The 9,723-nt window shown below is 47.1% G+C and overlaps 1 long non-coding RNA gene across 1 annotated transcript; it reads left to right on the forward strand.

Moving 5' to 3' along the window:
* Window positions 1-125: 125 nt before the first annotated feature.
* LOC144325454 (uncharacterized) lies at window positions 126-5,116 on the forward strand. Its single transcript, XR_013390612.1, has 2 exons — window positions 126-3,826; window positions 4,192-5,116. It is a non-coding gene; the product is annotated as an uncharacterized LOC144325454 (long non-coding RNA).
* The last annotated feature ends 4,607 nt before the right edge of the window (window positions 5,117-9,723 follow it).

Genomic DNA, 9,723 nt, shown 5'->3' on the forward strand with positions numbered 1-9,723 from the left:
GGCGACGTTTCGACGAGGTCTCTTGAGGATGACGAGTGAGACCTCGTCAAAACGTCGCCTAGACACCCCAACTTTTACACGGGAAGACACCCGAGGACACCAAAACCTACATATATATATATATATATATATATATATATATATATATATTGTGGCTTGATTAATGGGGGGTGGGGAATGCTTCAAATCTAGCAACATTTAGTAGTGTGCTTTTGTACCTCCCAGCATCTAGCAGTTTCTCGTTGTGCCACTAGATGGTAAACCTCTCCTGTTTTTTTTGGGGGGGGGGGCGGCAGAATGCAGCTATAGACATCATGCGAAGTCATGACTGCACCACAGATTATTGGGAGGAGAACCTTGTTGCTCATACAGCAGCCATGGAAAGACAGGTAGCGAGTCGGTGGCGCTATTCTGCAGAAGGATGTTTGCCAAGATCAGGGAGGAAGGCAATGCTTGTGTGAGCAGCAGGTGCAGGGTGTGGTCAAGGCCTGGGGGCTATAAGCCCCCTCTTCTGAACTCTCCATGTGACCTTTGGAGCACTTCCCAGGCCAGATGCCCCACAGGCTTTGCCTCTCGGGTGTCTTGTCTACCTGGAAAGCAGTGGCAAAGCGTGGGTTGCCAGCATCCGGGGCAAAGCAAGTATCCTTGGCACTGCTCGCTGATAGGCTGGAATAGGGGTCGGCAACCTAAGGCCCATGGGCCAGAAGTGGCCCATGGAGGCCGTTTAACCAGCCCACAAGCTGCCCCTGAACCGATCCGCCCACTCAGTGATTCCCTGCACACTACGCTAAACCGGCACAGCGTGGCGCGGGCACCCATGGGCACCAAGCACAACAGAGAGTGGGACGTGGCATTGGTTGGGAGTGGGTGTGTTTCTAAAAAGCCTGTGCAGAGTGCGCCCTAGCAACCGGTTGTCGCCCAAATCCACTCTGCAGTCTTCCCACACAAACACTGGGAGATTTTCCGTGAGGGAGAGGGTGTGCTCTTTTTTATTTATCATTCCTATCTCTTTTGAAATTTTGCACCCCTAAGAATTTTGCATCCAGCGCAACCATCCCTGTAGCCCTGCCCATGCTACCCCACTGCTGAGAAATATCCTTAGACATACAGTGTGAGACTCTTAATCTCAGAGTCTTGGGTTTGAGCCCCACGTTGGGTCAAAGTTTTCTGCCTTGCAGCCGGTTGGACCTAGATGGTTCTCCTGGTCCCTCCCAGCTTTACGGTTCTATGGTCCTAACTGATGATGCCTCTTGCTTGTCTGGGGGAGAATACACAGAGGGGAGGAGAATAGCCTCCTATAGTATAAAAGTAAGATTACCGTATTTTTCGCTCTATAAGACGCACTTTTCCCCTCCTAAAAAGTAAGGGGAACTGTGTGTGCATCTTATGGAACGAATGCAGGCTGCGCAGCTTTCGCTGAAGCCAGGAGAGCAAGAGGGATCAGTGCGCACTGATCCCTCTTGCTCTCCTGGCTTCAGGGATAGCTGCCTGAAGCCTCCTGAATGCAGCTCAGGAGGCTTTGCTTTGCTTCCGCTCCGTTTCTCCTGCCGTTTCACTGAAGGGGCGCTGCGCAGAGAGGGAGAGCTGCGCAGCGCCCCTTCAGCGAAGCAGGAGGAGAAATGGAAGGGGCTCCTCTTCTCCTCCCGCTTTGCTGGAGAGGCGCTGAACACAGAGGGAGAGAATATTTTTTTTCTTGTTCTCCTCTAAAACTAGGTGCGTCTTATGGTCAGGTTCGTCTTTTAGAGCGAAAAATACGGTAGTTTTCATTGCTCCGCCCACTTTCCCTTCTGGCTCTGCCCATGCAGAGTTGCTCAGAAGGAAATGTGCCCTGCAGGTTGAAAATAGTTCCCTACTCATGTTAAATGGGGCTACCCTTCAGACCCAGGGTCAGCGCTAGGGAATATTTTTTGGGGAGGGAGGGTTTAACAGCCAATCCCTTTCCCAGGGAATTCAAAGAACAGTCACTCTGCAAGGGGAATAGTGGCCTACTAACTTTATGCACCTGTAGAATCGTAGAATTGTAGGGTCCAAGGGAACCCCAGAGGCATCTAGTCCAACCTCCTGCAATGCAGGAATCACAGCAAACTACAGTTCCCAGGATGCTTTAGCCACCCAGAGCGACTGGGGAAACCCAGCCAGATGGGCGGGGTATAAATAATAAATTCTTATTATTTAAGAGGGGAAGCTACAGTTGCTTGAAATGTCTGGGGTGGATTTGGACAGAGGAAATGGCTAAACGTAAGCCATCGAGACGTTGGCTGTGTTGAGCATCTTGGAGCAGGATAATTCCATCTGAATCCAACCCCCTTAAAAACAAAACTGTTGTTCAGTCTGAAGGAAAACTTGCCCAAAGCAGTTGAAATATGGAAGAAAGCTGAAAAGGGCCTCTTCTCCCTCCCTCCGCCACTAAACCCACTTCTCATTTGATGTCCTCGTTGAACTCCTTGCAATCTTAATTAGGAGTAATTGAACATCAAAGGTATTAACATGGGGATTCAGGCAACGAAAGGGCCCCTTTTTGTAGATGACGAGATTGTAGGTTGTTGTTTTTTTCTACAGTAAGAGCTGACATGATTTTGAAACAAGTTAATGAACATGATGCTTTTGTGGAAGGCAGGGAATAAATTAGACCGGGGTTGGGGAAGGCAGGCGAGAAACTGCAGCATTCATTTCTGTTGACTCAATATCCATGGCGGAAAATAAACACCGTTAGCTTCAAGTCACTCTTGCTGGCGTTAAATATCCAAGAGATCAGGATGACCTTTAAATGAAGAAAATGAGAATGTTTTCAGCGGCCAAACCTTTGGCTGGATCTTTTTCAAGCCAGCGTTTGAACGCCCACCTTCTCCCCCCCCCCCCCCACTGCATCTCCTCGCCATATTTATACATTAATTATCAGTTATTACGTTTATATTCCTTTTGTGCAAGGAGCAAAGATGGATTACATGGTCCCCACCCCTTGGGTTGCCTGCATCCCACCAACGCAAAAGGATTTAACTCTGATCATTAGCTGATGAGCGTGGCTCATTGCTGGGGGAAATTAAGTGAAGTATTTTATTGGGGGGGTAGTCTAGATGGTGCCCTGAGCACCTTCCAGTTCTTGGGCTCCTGTACCCAGTGAGGATTAGAATCTAACAGAGGAGCCTATTGCTGAACATGTCGAACAAGATTCTTTGTAGGACCTTAACTGGCCACGTGAGTGTCCTCACCAGCAACCCCAAAGAATGATCTAGGTTGCAAGAGCTGCAATTGAGTGATGGGACCCTCAAAGCTAAGGGGTGGGCCTTTCCTTCCCCCTCTCACCTAGCTACTAGGTAAGGGAATAATAGCTGGCGTGAAAGCAGCCTGGAAGCTGGAGACACAGAGACCTGCTTGCTCTGTGCTGGATCCAAAACTGAGACAAATGGAGAAGCCAGATCTGTCAGAGTGTCAATACTGCGAGCCCCTCCATCGTATGCTCAGGTTGTAAGGTAAAGGGACCCCTGACCATTAGGTCCAGTCGTGCATGACTCTGGGGTTGCGGAGCTCATCTCGCTTTACTGGCCAAGGGAGCCGGCGTACAGCTTCCGGGTCATGTGGCCAGCATGACTAAGCCACTTCTGGTGAGCCAGAGCAGCGCACGGAAACGCCGTTTACCTTCCCGCCAGAGCGGTACCTATTTATCTACTTGCACTTTGAGGTGCTTTCGAACTGCTAGGTTGGCAGGAGCAGGGACTGAGCAACGGGAGCTCACCCCGTCACGGGGATTCGAGCCGCCAACCATCTGATCGGCAAGTCCTAGGCTCTGTGGTTTAACCCACAGCGCCACCCGCGTCCCTTTGCTCAGGTTGTAGTAAAGGTAAAGGTACCCCTGCCCATACGGGCCAGTCTTGACAGACTCTAGGGTTGTGCGCCCATCTCACTCTAGAGGCCGGGGGCCAGCGCTGTCCGGAGACACTTCCGGGTCACGTGGCCAGCGTGACATCGCTGCTCTGGTGAGCCAGAGCCACACACGGGAACACCGTTTACCTTCCCGCTAGTAAGCGGTCCCTATTTATCTACTTGCACCCAGAGGTGCTTTCGAACTGCTAGGTTGGCAGGCGCTGGGACCGAACAACGGGAGCGCACCCCGCCGCGGGGATTCGAACCGCCGACCTTTCGATCGGCAAGCCCTAGGCGCTGAGGCTTTTACCCACAGCGCCACCCGCTCAGGTTGTATGGATATGTAAATAAAACCATATATCCTGAAGACACCGCAGTCTCCGCTGACCGATGTTCCAAGTAAACTGAAATGAATGAATAAATGAATCTTCATTTGCGTCAGCCATCGGCCATAGCGATAATACAACAATACGATGTACAAAGAATAAAAAACAAAAAGTCAATTATGTAAAATACATTTGGGGGTTTTGAATCAATAGTCAAATATTGGGTCTTATTCTAATTGCCCCAGCTAAAAACCTTGCAACCTTTGCTGTCACCTGCTCATCTTGATCTGCCAAGAGAAAGGGCACGGTGGCAGTAGCTGGGCGACCCGGAATGGACAAAGAAAGTGTGATAATCTCATTCCTCAAGTCTTTGTAAAGAGTGCAGGCCAGAAGGACATGTGCCACCGATTCGGTACTACCATCTCCACAGGGACAAAAGCATTTTTCATGTGGAATCTCTTGGAATTGTCCCTCAAGTGCAAGCGAAACCTGGCGTGAGTGCTTGCAACCCCTGGGGTTTCTTCACTGTGCAGAGATTGGGGTGGCAGGTAACAATACAGTGGTACCTCGGGTTAAGAACTTAATTCGTTCCGGAGGTCCGTTCTTAACCTGAAACTGTTCTTAACCTGAAGCACCACTTTGGCTAATGGGCCTGCTGCTGCTGCCGTGCTGCCAGAACACAATTTCTGTTCTCATCCTGAAGCAAAGTTCTTAATCTGAGGTACTATTTCTGGGTTAACGGAGTCTGTAACCTAAAGCGTATGTAACCCGAGGTACCACTGTATCTTTCTCCCTCTGCCCCGCCCCCCCAATCCCACACTATCTTGCTTCTGTTAATTACCAGCGCACTCTGAAAGAACGAAGTTGCTCCAGGAACGGCAGAGATTCTTTTGCAAAAAGAAGTCCAGCCCTCTTGCCAGCTAATTAAGGTAAGCCTTGGATGAGGTCAGCTTTGAGCCAAGGAAAGATTAAAATTCAAATCACAAACGGGGCTGAACAAAAGTTTAAAAGCTGCAGCTCAAAAAAAGAAAGAAAAAGCAATACCAAGGGCCCTGGCGATTTCATTCCCATTATGCACCTATCTGTTTATTTTAGGGCACAACCCTATTAAGGACTATTGAGGACTTTTCAGCCCCATTGATCTTGGTAGAGATTTATAGAGCAACCCACTACATGCCCACTCAGAAGTAAATATAAAACGCAGTCTTTAAGACAGGCTTAATTCTGCTGATTGCAGTCACTAGGGGGCTTCCAGATTCAGTGTTATTTATGTATTAAAAATATATACTTCCCTTAAAAAATAAAAGCCAGGGTGCAAGAAAATACAAGGGAAAAAATACCTTAAACGGTAACCACTATGCTGCCATTGGCTCACGATCATGTGGATCAGTTCAGAATCTTTTCTGCACACTTGTGGAATAGTTAACCCAAGGGTAGGCAAACTAAGGCCCAGGGACCGGATCTGGCCCAATTGCCACCTAAATCCCACCTGTGGATGGTCTGGGTGTCAGCATGGTTTTTACATGAGTAGAATGTGTCCTTTTATTTAAAATGCATCTCTGGGTTGTTTGTGGGGCATAGGAATTCGTTTTCTTTCTTTTTCAAAATATAGTCCGTCCCCCCCACAAGGTCTGAGGGACAGTGGACCGACCCCCTGCTGAAAAAGTTTGCTGACCCCTGAGTTAACCTATGGAACTCCCTCCCCCAGGAGGAAGTGATGCCTGTCAATTTGAATGGCTTCAAAAGAGGATTGGACAAATTCCTGCAAGAAAAGGCTGTCAGTGGCTACTAGCTGTAATGGTTATGCTGTGCTTTTATGGTTGGAGGCCGCAAGGCTTCTGAAAACCAGTTCCTGGAAGCCGCAAGACCGGAAAGTGCTGGTCTTGTGTTCGAATCCTGTTTACGGGTTTCCCAACATGGCTGCCCACTGTGAGAACTGTTATGTACTGAAGTTCTCACCCTGGGCCAGCAGGGGGATACTGTAGATAGTTATGCAAATGAAGGATCGAAAGTGATGTTCAGTGATTGGATGGATACTGTAGATAGTTATGCAAATGAAGGATCGAAAGTGACGTTCAGTGATTGGATAGTTTTAGAAAGTTGCTACAGTAACGTACTGGAGCTCTATATAAGCAGGCTGACTGAGGCCTTCAGTTCAGTTCTCTTGTGGCCTCTGAATAAAGAAGAGCTGTTTGAAGAATCGCTGTGTCGTCTGATGTGTTCACCCACAACTTAACAAGAACAGGATGCTGGGCTAGACAGGCCACTGGGCTGATTTGGCAGGCTCTCCTTAAGTCCTTATGAATCTCCCTTCCTTTCTGTATCCATCCTTGGTGTTCTCTGCAGGGCCACTCAGGTGCCAACCTCTGGTTTTGCCTCAAGTGATAGATGCTGCCAAATGCCGCGGCGAGACTCCTTATGGGGTCCTTGCCGTGAGATCACATTCATCCAGTGCTTTACCAACTGCACTGGCTCCTGGTGGAGCAATTCTGGGCCTCATCAATAGGAGTATAGCATCTAGATCAAGGGAAGTAATAGTGCCACTGTATTCTGCTCTGGTCAGACCTCACCTGGAGTACTGTGTCCAGTTCTGGGCACCACAGTTCAAGAAGGACACTGACAAACTGGAACGTGTCCAGAGGAGGGCAACCAAAATGGTCAAAGGCCTGGAAATGATGCCTTATGAGGAACGGCTAAGGGAGCTGGGCATGTTTAGCCTGGAGAAGAGGAGGTTAAGGGGTGATATGATAGCCATGTTCAAATATATAAAAGGATGTCACATAGAGGAGGGAGAAAGGCTGTTTTCTGCTGCTCCAGAGAAGCGGACACGGAGCAATGGATCCAAACTACAAGAAAGAAGATTCCACCTAAACATTAGGAGGAACTTCCTGACAGTAAGAGCTGTTCGACAGTGGAATTTGCTGCCAAGGAGTGTGGTGGAGTCTCCTTCTTTGGAGGTCTTTAAGCAGAGGCTTGACAACCATATGTCAGGAGTGCTCTGATGGTGTTTCCTGCTTGGCAGGGGGTTGGACTCGATGGCCCTTGTGGTCTCTTCCAACTCTATGATTCTATGATTCTATTATTTAAATGTGATAAACAGACAGATAGACAGGATGTAAATATGATAGGGAGGGAGGCAGGCAGATATTCTCTAGGTGTGGGTTTTACTCCCACTGCTGCAGAAAGTTCTACCTGTTGAACTTCCATTTCCCGCGCAGCTGCAGAATCTGGACGGGCCCTGCCAGAATGGAAAAGGTTGGTCTGCTGTGAACTGGATGCAAAAAGGAGGGTCAGGTTTAAGGTGCTGGTTTTGACCTTTAAAGCCCTATGCGGCCTAGGAGCCACGTACCTACGGGACCGCCTCTCCTGGTATGCCCCACTTTAGGTCCACAAATGGCAACACTTTGGAGGTCCCAAGTCGCAAGGTGGTTAGACTGGTCTCAACTAGGGCCAGGGCCTTTTCAGTACTGGCCCCGACTTGGTGGAACGCTCTGTCACAGGAGACTAGGGCCCTGCGGGACTTGACATATTTCCTCAGGGTCTGCAAAACAGAGCTGTTCCGCCGGGCCTTTGGTTTGGACTCAGTCTGACCCTTATGTTTCCCTCCCCTTATGGTCTTGGTTTATCGGCTACTTTTAAAATGAGGCTGCATTTTAAATTGCATTTTAACCTGCATTTTAAATTGGGTTTTTTTCCTATTATGTTTTTACTGTAATTTTACTCGTGTTAGCCGCCCGGAGCCTAGCTTTGGCCAGGGAGGGTGGAGTATAAATAAAATTTATTATTATTATTATTATTATTATTATTATTATTATTTGCACACACAAACTTGGCAAGGCCCCCCCTCCCACCATGACAGACAAACAAAGACCGCAAGGGCTGGACAAGCAACAAAGGGGAGCAGCCCTGAGCTCTTGCCTCCCATTATTTTCTGAGAAAAACTATTTAAAATAAAAGAGGAGAGGGGAGAGAGAGAGAGATGAAGACTTTTAAAAATGCCATATTAGAAACACTCTTTCATGTGCCCCGGCTGAACAGTCATTTGCATATCAAGAGGTCCACATGGAAAGCTTGCTTTCATATACACGCCTAAATTAAAATAACTTTTGAAGCCATTGAAATATGCAAAGGGAAACGATCGCCCCCCCCCCCACCTCCTGTCATGTGTTCTTTATCTGTTCCATGTTGTTGTTTTTCTAATTGGGAAATTACTCGGGGCTTATTCTTTATTCATTTTAAGGAAAATTAAAACTTTTGTCTCATCCTACGGCACTGGTGTGTGGTTTCCCCCCCTTTCCAATTTAGAAAAAAGTCACCCTCCAAAACAGCTTGCAGAAACAAACATCGGTATCTTATTTCAAACCACAACGCAGTCATTTAGAGCAGCAGCTACGTTGGACAGCCACCCGCTTACACAGAAGTATTAGAAAATAAAGAAAAACGGTTAGTGGCATCCATTTTTAAAAATCACAAACGGGGCCCAGCATCTGCATTAAAAACAACTCAAAATAAATGAAGTTTCAAGGGCTGTTTCAGGGCAGGACCAATGGAGCCATAGGGGAGCGAGTCTCGACAATCTGGGGCTACCACAGAAAAGGCCCTGTGTTAGCTACTGATCCTACTTAACACCCACCAAACTAGCAAAGATGTGCAAAATGAAAAATAAGAACTGTTGGAAATGCACTGTAAAAGAGGGAAATTTTCTCCACATGTGGTGGTTGTGTGACAAGGTGAAGACTTTTTGGGATAGTGTGTATAACGAGTTAAAAAAGATATTTAGGTACCCTCTTTTTTAAAAACCGGAGGCATTTTTGCTAGGAATGGTTGGAGAGGACATTAAAAAGGAAGATCAGAAATTCTTCCTGTATGCCAGAACAGCTGGAAGACTATTCCTCGCACAGAGATGGAAACAACAGGATATTCCGACAATTGAAGAATGGCAACAGAAAGTATTGGAGTAAGTGGAAATAGCAAGGCTAACTGGAAGAATCCGACAGCAGGACGATGAGAAATTCCAAAAAGAATGGTCCAAATTTATGGTATACTTAGAGAAAACTGTTCAAAAATAAAGACACAGGACTGAAATAAAACTCATAACTTTTATTGTAAACATTTGCTTAGACCACAAGATGTAATGCTGTAATATAATAAGGAATGTATGTCTAAAGTATAATACAAAAATTTGTTAAGGAATTATGGACATTTATGGAATGTATATATAGTAATCATGCTTAAGTAAGCAAGGTAGAGAAGCCAGAAGAGGGGTGGAGGGAAGTTAATTCGGATAAGATATATGGTAGATTGAAAGGAGAATAATATTGTTAAGCTGTATTGTGTTTAAGATATTTGGAAAAAAATTAATAAAAATTGTTGGGGGGGGGGGTCCCACAAGGAGACCCTCTGAGGCTGATCTTGTGGGGTGCATCGTCACTGAGCTAGTCAAATACAACATTTCCTGTTTCCTAGAGTGGACACACAGGGGAATGTTGCTCCAGACCGGGAGGACTTCCTGTCATACCTGCTCTAGCGCATCCTC

Source organism: Podarcis muralis, chromosome 14 (genome assembly GCF_964188315.1).
Source record: "Podarcis muralis chromosome 14, rPodMur119.hap1.1, whole genome shotgun sequence".
NCBI lineage: Eukaryota > Metazoa > Chordata > Lepidosauria > Squamata > Lacertidae > Podarcis > Podarcis muralis.